At 45.6% G+C, this 12,775-nt stretch overlaps 2 long non-coding RNA genes across 2 annotated transcripts; both read left to right on the top strand.

Moving 5' to 3' along the window:
* The first annotated feature begins 9 nt into the window (after positions 1-9).
* Positions 10-11,187, top strand: LOC130524140 (uncharacterized). Its single transcript, XR_008950069.1, has 4 exons — positions 10-123; positions 9,615-10,509; positions 10,791-10,841; positions 10,999-11,187. It is a non-coding gene; the product is annotated as an uncharacterized LOC130524140 (long non-coding RNA).
* Positions 4,152-5,245, top strand: LOC130524145 (uncharacterized). Its single transcript, XR_008950076.1, has 3 exons — positions 4,152-4,278; positions 4,649-4,712; positions 4,828-5,245. It is a non-coding gene; the product is annotated as an uncharacterized LOC130524145 (long non-coding RNA).
* Positions 11,188-12,775: the final 1,588 nt, after the last annotated feature.

Genomic DNA, 12,775 nt, shown 5'->3' with positions numbered 1-12,775 from the left:
GGAACGCGGCACAGCGCCCCCTAGTCCCTCTGACACCCACGGGCGCGACGAGCCAGCCCTCAGACCAGCAGCCTGCGCTTCCCGAGAGCTCTAAAGCAGCGGTCAGGGGGGTTCCCGGAGGAGGTGAGGGGGCTTGCGAGGGGTGAAAAGGGTGCCCGAGTGCCTTGTTGCGTCCGTGAGTGTGCGCGCTCGTGTCGTTGGATGCGCGCCTGTGTGGGCACAGGCATCTTCACGCAGGTTTCTGCGAGTCACTCGGCCGTTGCGGCGCAGTTTTAAATCCGCGCTGCAATGCATCAAAAATAAAAAAGGGAGTTTTCTGCTACAACAACACACGGCGCGGAGGCTCTGACAGAGGAACGTTCTCTGGCTTTGATACAGACCCGCAGACCCGCGGGGGTCGTTGCGTGATGCTGCAGGAGCGCGGCGCAAACTCCGAGCCTGTTAAATAGATATTCCCGTATGGAATTAGAAACCTTTATCATCCCAGGTCTGGCCTTGTCATTCCCTTATCTGCTTAAAACTCCTGCTCATCTCCAAGCTAATTTACAGTCAGATCTAAAGATATACATTACATCACGTGCTTCATATTTACACATGTAGAAAGGTGAACACATCTGACGTCTCACCAGTGGGGCCATTTTCTGCCTGGTCAAGCATCTTCCTGGATGATCTTCGCTCCTCTCTATTATTATCATGAGGTTTTATGATACATTGTTTCTGTAGAGTAGTTCTAACAACATCACAAGCACCTTTCATGTAGTTTCATGCCAATAAATTACAAACGGAGACAATTGTAAGCATCAATATCCAGAGACAAGCATGTAGTACACGTGCTGTTTGTGTGTGGATGTGCTTCTACACACTAATTTGGAGCACTTGGACACAGGACATTCTGGGAGTGTGCGTTGGTTTGGCTGGGGCAACAAACATTTCACACCTTTTCCTCTCAAACTAGCATTTCAACTTAACAGAAAGAAAAATAAAAGGAGAAGAAGAAAATTTAGCTTAATAGAAACTAGAAGAAGAAACTTTCAACCAATGGCCATCTGACCACCGCACTTTCTCACAAGACTTTCTCAAACAACTTAAGTCCTTCCGACTGGTGTCGTTCTGCTGTTAGATCACTCCTCTCTTTGGTTCTCTTCCTCACTGTAAGCGAACCACACCAGGGTTCACTTGCAAGTGGACCACAACCCAATGGCAGACCAGAGTTCACATAGTTGGACCACACCAACCCCAAAGAAACCAACTATCAGAGGAAACAAACTCTGCTCTCTTTAAAGTGGACTGAAAAGCTTTGGTTTGAAACAGCCATAATTATATGATCAGAGAGAATAAATGTTACGACAGCATAGAAGCGAGCTATAAAAAACTCTGGGATGTATTAGACAGATCATGCAAGTTTGCTCATTCTTTAGAAATCTCCCAGAATTCTGGGCTTTGGTTCAGACACGCTGACATTCAACCACTCTAAAACTAAAAAGCTTCATTAATCTTCTAATTACATCTGTTTTTAATGGAATCCCCCCCATCATCAGCCCTGATGGTCCCTGAGTGCAGGGCTGAGTAACCTTCTACTGCTGCTGAACAGTGCAGCCAGAGCCGTCTGGGGGGGTCATCCAGGGGTTAGTATTCTCTAAAAGGTGGCAGGTGTTTGAAATGCAGGTGTCTGAGCAAAGCTGCAATTAACACAGAACCTGTGGCAATCGCAAAGTGCATAATTACTGTGTCAGCTGAAGCATTTAGCAGGAAAACAGGAGGCCAAACGGAGGGCAAGCAACTGACTTTTTAACCAAGTGCAAAAGAGGGAAAAAAAGCCGTGATGCTCTTTTTCCAGCATTTTTACGACGGCTCTTTTTTTCGCCTCCGTCTCTTAGACTCCATCTCCATGACTGAAAAAGAACATGACACCAGGCCGAGCTAAGGCGCGGCGCCATTACTGCGTACATCACATCTTCTCCCATTCTCTGTTAGCAACATCTGTGATGCTGAGCCGGTTACCAGGACATCAAATTCTTATGGTTCATAAAACCTCATGTCTCACATCTGCTTCTCCACCACTCTCCCAATGCAACACGCATATATACATTATATATATATAATGTATTGGGTCTGACATTGCACTTGGGTCCTAATGTGAGATGTGTCGTCTGCTCCGGTACGACATGCTCCATTAGGCTCTCACTCTGGGTTACGCAAAACATCAGGTGGATGATGTGAAATGACACTGGTAACAAGACAAGAGAGCAAGCGTCTCTATTAAATTAAGAGCCCGCCTGTGTCTCGCTGATGGTTGGCGCAATTGTGTTGCTGGGACAATGCTTTCAAATGGTGCACACACACACACACACACACACACACACACACACACACACACACACCACACACACACACACACACACACACACACACACGCGCACACACGTGGGTGTTTTATCTACATTGTGTTTGATGTGACTCCTTACAGGTTCCCATTCAATCAGCTAATGGACAGGCAACTCTTAAAGTCGCAGCCTGCTGCCTTCCATCAAGCCCATTTCCTGCAGCGCCACATTCACTGTGGCAGCCGGTACCAAATGTTGTAATGCTCCGGCCATTAGGGCTACATTTATAGGCTTCTAGTTGGTCTAAGGTATTTATACTCCGCCATTCACGCCAACATATTAATTCCAGAAAAGCGGAGCGAGCTGACGTGAAAGGGGAGAAAACAGACAGTGGAGGGGAGGCCGGCCTCAGGCAAATCAAGACTTTTGTGTTAGTGAATACACGTTTTTTCCTCGTCAATGGAAATAGGTTACGGTTAATAAAGCGGGGCTCCGTGCTAATGTCCTGAGCATGGAAAATCACATTTAACAATGCTGGTGTGCCCCTTACTTGCTGAGCATTGGGCTCATGCCTTTAAATTAACAGCAGTGGTACAATTTTACTGTGACAAATTTAATCCTTGCGCTGAGCTCCTGCAATCCCCTGCTGATTTGACTGTGTAACAATGGGATTTTATGTCTGTCTCACAGATCTGCAAACTGCTCAGAAAAGTGTTTCAGATTCTCCAGTCGCTATATATATTTTGTGAGCAGTGTTTGCAATCGAATCATCTTGCTTCACAAACACTTTACCCACATTGTGGAAATAAAATCGGAGGCAGATGGTTGCCATCTGTTGCATCCTTCCTAAACTTTCTGAGGAGTTCTCCCACTTGTGGATGTTTGGACGAGGTGTAAAAAGACTTTAATAACCTTAACTGTGATTAAAAAGATTCTCTGGACATTGTAGAGTGGCCTGGTCGCCCTTCTGTTGTTACATCGGATCATATGACCGCTGTAAAGCAAAGCGAGGCACATTTATTGAGTTCTTGGACTGAATCAGCTTGGTTACCACGATGAACAGCGAAAAACTATCAGTGTGCTGGTTGTAAAGGCCGCCCCTGTGGGTACTGACATTTTCCACCAAGTTAGAGCAAAAGCTCTCCTCTCTGGCCACAGGAGACCCGCAGAGACTCTCTGATTCACTTTCTCCAAAGCTGACGATGATGCTTCGCGTCTTTGGGGAGGCGCGGAGCACTGAAGCTGCATAGCTGTACTTGGTTACTCTTTAGCAGAGCAAATAAAGGTGGCGTGGGGAGCAGGTCTGGAGTGGGGTGATGAAACCAACGAGACTTCCTGGATTCTGCACGAGCCGCCTGTGAGCAGAATCACCTGCCAATTAAAAACCAAACAAACGTATGCATAAATGTGTAAACATCATTTCTACATTCACGAGAGCATTAACATTTTAGATCCTCATCTTCAGCAGAACAACTGCAAATGCTGCTATAGCTAATGCACATGCATGTACGGGGCTGCTCCTCCTTTTCTTTGAGCTCAGATTAGCCTGGTTCTGCTCTGGGTTTCATCCTTTTCAAGGGGAGTTTAGTCTAAACCAAAAGCATGATCTCTCTCAGGTGGAGGTAAATACACTTCTATTTAAGAGATTTAGGTCTTTTGAGAACTGTGTTAGCCATCCTAATTGTTTCAGCTGTTGTCCTGTCCCCCCTGCTTCCATCTGTCCTCACCCTATTCACCCTCATGTGTCTCACCTGTGTCCAATCAGCTCCACCCCATCCTCTTGTATATAAGGCCATGTCTCCACCCTTACTTGGCTGGACTGTCTTTCTTAAAAGTGTCCAGCTGGTGTGTGGTGTTGGTTTGGGTTGGGGGTTTAAATGAGTGGGGCTTTCTGGCATATGCCTGGGTGCTGTTCTGGATCTCTCTGCCTACACGGACTGCCTCCTAACAGCAAGTGCGTGAATAAATGTTTGAGAGTGTGCTGATTTTTCCACATTGGAGTCCTGATTAACCATTTCCTGACAAATCAGTGCTAACCGACTTCAGTGTGAAGCCGTCACTAGCTTGTTGTAGAAAACCCAGTCTTAATCTCTTTTAGGGTTTCTTCTGAAGCGGGGGACATGCATAATGATAATCGGGCTGTGTTTGTCCTGATTTTCCCTCTTCTCCTTTATGTTTGTGATTATCACAGCACACCACACATGGTACCCTCAAAACTGTTTAAAGCCTGATTTACTATCTTCACGTGTGGGGTCTCAAATTGATTTTAAAATAAAAAAAAATCCTTATGTATGTACCCCACTTAAAGGTTTCTCTCTCTGCAGTGAAACTGTTGTTCCTGGAGGCTGCTTGAGGTCACTGAGTTCATCCTTCCATCACCCTTCTGTGGTAATGTCACAGCCAAATGAGGACGGTGTAACAGTTGGCAAGACGGGTTGTCTTGCTGTGACAGTTTCCACTGAACAGTATTTAAGACCTTTAAAATCTGATGTATTCTCCAAAGGTCTCCATGGGTACAGTCTCACTGGATCCCAGTTAAATGGCTGCACAGGCAGGACATCCAGGTGAAGAATCAATGTATTCACATGTGACAGTAATGCAGAAACGAGCCTGAGCCCTGGTTCTGCTGAAGGACACGTCGTAACGATTCCCAGGGCTTCCTGTTTGGGTCGCCTCTGGGAGTGTGTCATGGCAGGAGCACACTCCGGAGAGGTGAACACAGCGCTGCTGTGCATCAAGGGTGATAAACGGGTGTCAATCATGAGTGTCCTAATCAATCCTTTCATCAGAGCTGCTGCGGCCAAACTGTAAAGGTTATCTTGAAGCAGCTGATGAAAAGTTCATATATCAGCTGTACACCACGTTCGAGGAGTGTGATGGGGGACAACAGGTGTGTTGTGGGATTAAACCTGCCATCAAATGATCAATAGATCTTTTTTGAATCTGTGATAATGCTGTGCTTAGCGTGGGGAAATCGTCCTCCTGGTGACCCTTATTAAACCTGCATCAAAGGAAGGAAGAGAATGAGATTCTGCTGCCACGGCAACAGAAAGACATTAGACCGCAGGTGACTCTAGAGCGGCACAGAACGCAAAAAGAAAATAATTTTCAGGACTTCTGCTAAAAGTGCTTTGTTTTTCTCTCATTATGGTGATTGGGCCGTAAACCAGAAAAACAGGGCAAAACAATTTCACTTCCTGCATCATTTTATACATTAATCTTGGTCTCCCTGTGCAGTATCAGCCTCTAAAAGCAGTTCAGCTGCAGCCAGAACCTCTCTGCAGGATTTCCTCTTCCTCTGACTGGCTGCAGAATCCACCCCGGCCAACAACCTGACTCAGCTAAAACGCCAAGGCTCATTTACATGGTGGCAGATTTTTGCTGAAAATTAGAAAGCTGGTGGTCAGTTCACAACCACAGGTGAACTATCACTGTGGCATAAAAGGTCCGAGGATAAAAGGTCCGAAAGGGGAGCGACAGCTTCCTCCTGGGTCATTGTAAAGCTGATGCAAAGTTTGCATCAGCTTTACATTTTGGTGCATTTCGGGTGTGTTTGCGACAGTTGTGGGGCTCAGGAAGTTGATCTCATGGGTTAAAGAACCGTTATGTATGTTGGACCTCACACAACGTACCGATTTATGACCATCCAGGATTTGATTAGTGACTAAAAGTGTCTTGTCACGACCGATAAATCTGGTTACCCATGTTGCTGTTGCTGGGGGGGGGGTTGATAAGTAAATAGTCCCAGTGTTTATTTATAATATCAGTTTAGCATGTGGCGTCAGTAGACAGCTTGCTGCCCCATGTTGGGCTGCTCATTAGCCAGAGGCCTACAGGAAAGATGGCTCATCTCCGTCCTCCTCATCTGTGCTCCCTCTCACGGGATCAGTAGCTCGCAGCGGAATCAGACCGCCTCCCACAGCAGCGATATTCAGCGCTTCCACGTCTCACCCGCCTCATCCCGCTCTTCATCAGCTTTCTTTCTGCCAGCCATCATCACCCATTCTTAAAGCTGTAAAGGTGGGAATACTTACCCACAGAGGCGCCGGCATCATCACCGCCGCAGATGGTGTGGATTTGTGCACTGTACTAATAAGACCAGGTGTGCAACGGCAAGAGCTGCTGAATTATAAACAGGCCTGCAAATGAAATGCAAACCCATTTAATGGTTAAGTATGTGCATCCCAGTAAGGCCGGCATCTGGGAAGCTGTTAGTGTTCTTACCCTTACCGATTTATAAAAACATTTTCCAAACAGACACTCCCACTAATTCGAGACACGCCGGCTCATTATGGAAGAGGGAGGTTGAAAGGACATGCAGCGACGCTGAGCTAAAACCCTCGGAACAGTCTCAGCACGGCGTCAGCCGCGGTCGGGCTCCAGCGTCCTGAGCTTGAACAACCATCTATCGGACGGTGATTAATGGTGAACGCTGCACGTTTGCAGAGGCGGGATACTGCCATGTTGCGGGCATCACATCAGCGTTCTTTTGTTAACACGCTCAGCCCCAACACGCCAACGGCCTCACACTTATCAAATATAAATGGGCCACACAATTCTGTCACGATCAAGAATTTATGGAATGACAGCCATTTTCTTTTCAGTATTCTGAGTAATTGCATCTAAAGCCTCCAACAGCTCAGTCCTGCTCCATTCAGCCGCTGTAAGTCGCTCGCATTTAGAATCTTAATTTAGCAGATGGCAAGTAACTGATTGTTGACTTTGTTCAATGAGGAACAGCCATTTGTAATCATCCCTGTGCAGTCGACAAAATATGTTCCACTTAGCTAATCGTGCGACGCAGAAACACACACGCGGATTGATTTTTTCCTTCTGGTCAATATCTGGGTGAACAGTAGGGTGGAAGGTTTTCTTCCTATTCACTTGGCTGTAAAAAGCACTTGAAATGCTGCGTCAAGTATGTTCATGAGTAACCTGAATATTTAAACCCAAAAGACGCATCGCTGCTGCTGCTGCTGCTGCTGCTGCTGCTGCTGCTGCTGCTGCTGCTGTAAACGACTTTTCTGTTCTGCCCTCATCAGTTGGAATGTTGCCGTGAGATCACAAGAATAGCAAACGTGAGCTTGGTCAGGCATAACTGGCAGATGTAATTTGCATTATAATTACCCAACAAATTAATTCTTGATTCTCATTTTGGCGTTCTACGTGTCCGGGGTATGTTGGCAGTAATTAGATGGATGTGAGGTGCACCAGAGAGAACAGAGCCAGGCTGTTTGGACGCAGGTCAGCATCACGTCCATTGAAGCTGATATGTTTCATCAACGATCACAAAAGTTGTAAAAATTACTGGATGATCGCAGCTGTTATAAAAAGACTACCCACGCACAGTAATTTGTATAAGACTCTAACGAATAAAGATAAAAAACAAAGATGACGCAGGTCAGGACCACCAAAATAAAAGCATGTTTTCAGTGCAACACATCTGAATCCGGAACAGAGCGATCTCAACACGTAACGGACTCATCCAGCTGCAGCGAAGGAGCAGATTTTCTCTTCTGAACTACTGCTTCAGCTCCCCTTTGGAATCATCTTTTAATAACTCGTTTATTGATGCTGTTATTGCTTCTTTGGGGCGTCTGCCATTCTGCAAATATGCCGGTAATTGAGGGCTGTTTGTGTCTATCGAAACTGGAGTCCAGCTGCCTGGTTTTCAAAAAGCTGCACATCAGTGGGCGCTGACACCACCGAGGTGTGGAAGAGATTTTCATGTAGAGGTGACAGACGGACGTTTGACAGATGTGTAGCTGTGTCCTCCATGATCAATGATTAATCTGCAGGTTGACTCGCTGTTTTTGTTTGAAGGATGGGAAACACGTCGGGATTTATTTACAGCCAAAGGTCATTTAATTAATTAATTTGATTTTACTAATTTGTTAGTCCTAATTTGTTTGTCCAGACCTTTCAAACATCCATTCCTGTGATATTCAGACATCTGCACCTACGTCGTCTCACCCTTGGATCTGTGGTTGTCCAGCCAGGTTCTCTGCTGTCACCAGTCTGACCCTCAGTCATGAGTGCCTGCCAGTCTCGCGTCAGATCTTGATTTAAGCATTGAGAAAACATCATTTCCAATCACTCGTCACAGCAAGGCGAGAACCAAAAACAGCTCATGAATAATTCATTGACATTTTTCAAAAGATCAAAGAAATCAAACAGGTCTAAGATGCATTTTCTTACCAGGAATGACAACATTAGAGGTTGACTTTGAATCTGTGAGGAGGACCTGGAAGTGCCAAGGCTTGTTCTAGCCAGCTTCCCCTGCTTTTACATGCATTATACATCTCAGCTCCACCTTGTCGTGCCCTGTTTTCAATAGAGTATCCACAGGAAACTGCGCAAAGATGCCGGCAGAACATGCAAAGCTTACACTGAAAGACTGGAGATAAAGGTTATGTGCTACCATCACACTTCACTAGACGTGATGTCAAGGTAGCCTTCCTTGACCACCATGCACTTCTAAGTAGCCACCTACATCCGGGGCACCTGCTAATTTTATTGCGGCTTTGGGCCAGAGGACTACCTGAGACACATCAACCAGATGCAGGTGTTACATCAGTACCAAGTGATGCTGGTTTGGCAAAATTCTAAAAGTAAAAGTGATCACAGGATGTTCGTCAGTTGCGTTATTAATGAACCACCAAAGAGCAGCGAAGAGGCGGAGCTTCTGTTTGCATGTCTGAATGCATCTGTGGTACAAAAACAGTTTCTTTAAAGGCACATGAGAAATTACACTTCAAAGTGTTCGGCAGCGTCATCTCTGTGTTCGGAGGTCAGCGTACATCAGATTATTTAAATCTGGGTGTACAAAACTCGTCATTTTACTGCTGCAGCGAACAAACTGGACTAAACACACTGATTAAACCACACAGACTTATGAAAAAAGTCAGCCTACTGAGCTATTAAGGAAACTCCGTTCGTAATTAGATGAAGACATAAACTCTTTGGATGAGTCGATAAGAAGGGGCCGACTAATGTGATCTCCAGCAGATTGAAAAGCATTTAAGGCAAAGTACCAGTGACTGCTCAAATGGGATTTGGCCTCTGCTTTGTTCCCATCAGCATTCAGCTGCGTTACCCTCGGCGATGTGGCTGACCCAGGGAAAAAAGGACAGCGTGATTATCAATGCGCACCAATGGCGTTCCAGTAACAGGAGTCCTCGCATCATTTCCTGTGCACAGAGGAGGGGACGCTGACGTTTGTGAAAGTGTAAACGCAAAGCTTTGTTTGAAAGTTCACTATGGAGCTGTGTTGCCCTTCTGTGTCACCAGGAAGCAAACCTGCATGTGTGGAACACCACGGCTGGCTCTAAGGGCTTCATCTACGAAATCTCAAATCTGACATCTATGGCGCCAGGAATGATTGTGGTCTTCATCTGGTGCCAGCCCAAGTCCATGAGACCAGCAGAGCCGGAGCTAAGTGGACACATCCCTGCATCTTTCATTCAACCTAAAAGAACAAAAACACATCATCACCAAACAGAAAGTGTTCTCTAAAAAGGCCCCTAACAAAAAAGGAGTTTTATTGAGAACAATGAAACATACTTTATCGTTAAAAAAAACAAAACACAACCAAATACTTTTCAAACCACAGCCGAATCACTCGAGTGGCACCAGGTCACTGGAACCAGTTTAAATCTGATAGAAATCCATCTAATTGGCCTGTTTTTCTAATAAATCAAATCAGCCTGCCAACTGTTAAAGCAGTTTTCCACCATTCAAAAACTGCTGAGGACAGATCAAAGGTACGAACGGTGTGTAGTTACTCATTCAAAACTCTGAGCTGCTGTTGCTGTTCCACCACTGACCAGTTGGCGGCTTTAGGTGGCTCAAGCTATTTTTGACGGGTGCTGAGACAGGGAAGGGGTTGACCCTGGCCTGTTTAACACCGGCTGGGATATTTCTGTCCTCTTAAACAGATGGACCCTGTTCACGGTCTCTCTAGGTGGGTGGTTAACAAAATGCAACTAAAGGGAGGGCAAAATGACAAAGCTAGGGGTAGAATCCCATCGGGCACATTACCAGTCCGGTGAAATGATTGATTTGCATGCTCGTTTGTCCGTGTACAGGAAAGCGGACGGGCCTCTGGAGGATGTGTATTGGACAGTCATGCAGCCTGTTCTGCGCCCGTGCACAGGCCTCTGCGGGAACGTGGTCAAAGCATCAGGTAAATCCAGCACGGAAGAGTCCAAAGCACATTCCTCCTGCTTTGGTCTGATGGTAGCCTTAAAATTTCTCCACAAAATGCAAAGCAGGAGAGAGCTCAGCGAGAGTGGAGCATTTTAAAGAGCTAAGTTTTATTCATGAGGCTTGGCCTCTCCTTCTGTGTTAAGACAAGTACCTTATTTCCTCTGTTAGGGAGCCATTTTATACGCCATTTTCTTGCCAAAACATGAATCTGATTGGAGGCATCTGTGTAAACATTTGTGCTCTCCCATTTCTGCACAGACAGGTTGCCTGGCATCAAATCTGCTTTCATACGGCTCCAGGAACAAACAGGTAGAAGTGCCCTTCCTTTGCTTCCTTTTTGCTTTTCATCTATTATTGTTACTTTACTGGAATCCACACTGGCGTAAGTAGAAGCTCTATATTCTGTTCCTGCTTCACGGGGATGATTGATTACGGGTGCCATTGTTTTACGGCTGCGCTGCAACAGATTCCCGCTGTTGCCCGGCGATGCCACTCCTCCCAGATCAAGGATGGTGCGACGTTGCTCTGCTCAGCGTTGACTCCGCCAGCCTGATTTCCAAAGCCGGCGGCGATATTAGGCAAGACGCCCTCAGATTTACGATAATTCATAAATCCCAAGCAATAAAGGCTAAATCAATAGAAGTTTGGGTTTAAACCGTTTGCAGGCTGCTTTTTTCCCTCCGTCCTGACTCAAAGGAGAAGCACAATTGAATTCCCTGCTGCACACTGAGCAGCGTAATAATATTGTGGTCAGTGTGATGAGACGTAACCTTTTGATGCATAAATTGAGGCCATAAAACTGTGAAACCTTCACAGGTTATTGAAACAGTCATCCCCTACACTTCAGTTTAATACCCACTGTTAGAAAAACACGTTGAATCTACGAGTTGTTCATCGCACAGGACTTTAATTCCTGCTTTTCATATTGTTGGGACTCTAGACACTCACATTTATGACATGTGACATTTCATTCCATGATGTGACATTTAAAGATTGGTTAGTTGCATCTCTTTGTTCATCCACCCGCTTCCCCCTATATGTCTGTTGAACCGTGGCTTTGTTGGCGAGGACGGCCTGGACGCCCTGCCAGGTTAATGATGTGTGTGGCGTCAGCTCCTTCTGTACGTGCTTATGGATGTTGCTTTTCATATGTCGTAATTACCCAGAAGGAGAGGCCACATCATAATTTGTCTTTTGTTTATTTCATGCACCGGTTGACTTTTTAATTCCGAGGCCACGGGGAATGTACGCATCTGTTACTGCACGCGAGTGATCGCGACCCCGGAGAGGCAGAGCGGAGGGAAGGTCTCAGCCCAGTGTTCTTCCTCGTACAACCTATGATTAGTTTTCCAATTATCGGGATGTTTCCCTTCAGAGTTTCACATCCTTGTACATGCCAGCCAGACACAATCGGATTTTTCTTTGAACAGTTTTGACAAGAGTAATTGGACTCAACTCTGTTTGTTTAAATCAATATAATGACAACATGTTCTAACATTTCCGAGTAGCAGAAGTCATTAAAGTTATTTTCTCAGAGGAGAATCACACTCAACAATCCCATGGAACATGATTCTACTTATGCTAGCACGTTTCTGTGCTCTAGAATGTTCAAAGGAAACTGTTAAATGTGCGCCACTGTAAATAAGACAGATTTGGACTAATATTGACTTTAGCTTTCCGATGACTGATAGGTTGATTTCTTTTGATTACTTTTTCTCTTCTTCTGTCACTCAAGCTGACATTCTGCCCCTCTGTGCTACCTGCCGAGGAAACAATAAGGGAGTCCCCCCCCACCCCCACCCGATCCTGCATACATGCATATCTAAAAATAATGAGATGTCTTCATGTGCTTGAAGGTTCTTTCACTAATAAATTACCATCCGCCACTGATTGGATTTCTGTCACCAGGCTGAAAAAGGAAATGAAGGCTGCAGCGCAGGAAAGGGTTACAGTAGAGAAGAAAATTGTGGTGATTAATGACTTTGCACGATTTATCTAGTGATTTTCTGGCTTCCACGTGCACGGAGGTAAACAAGGTGATGACTGGGAAAGCTGATCTTCGGCATCGCGGCTATGAATGGGTCAGTGATTGAATCTGCTTCGGGTTCCCCCCAGTTTGCAGGAAATGAATAGATGCCAATCAGAATCCTGTGATTCTCATAGCAGGTCGGCCAGGCTGCAAGTGAAGGGCGCACATTCATTTATTCCTTTATTTATTTATCTCGTTAGCCATATTACGAGTC

This window comes from Takifugu flavidus, chromosome 1 (genome assembly GCF_003711565.1).
Source record: "Takifugu flavidus isolate HTHZ2018 chromosome 1, ASM371156v2, whole genome shotgun sequence".
NCBI classification, from domain to species: Eukaryota; Metazoa; Chordata; class Actinopteri; order Tetraodontiformes; family Tetraodontidae; genus Takifugu; species Takifugu flavidus.
This window is presented reverse-complemented; position numbering and strand designations above follow the sequence as displayed.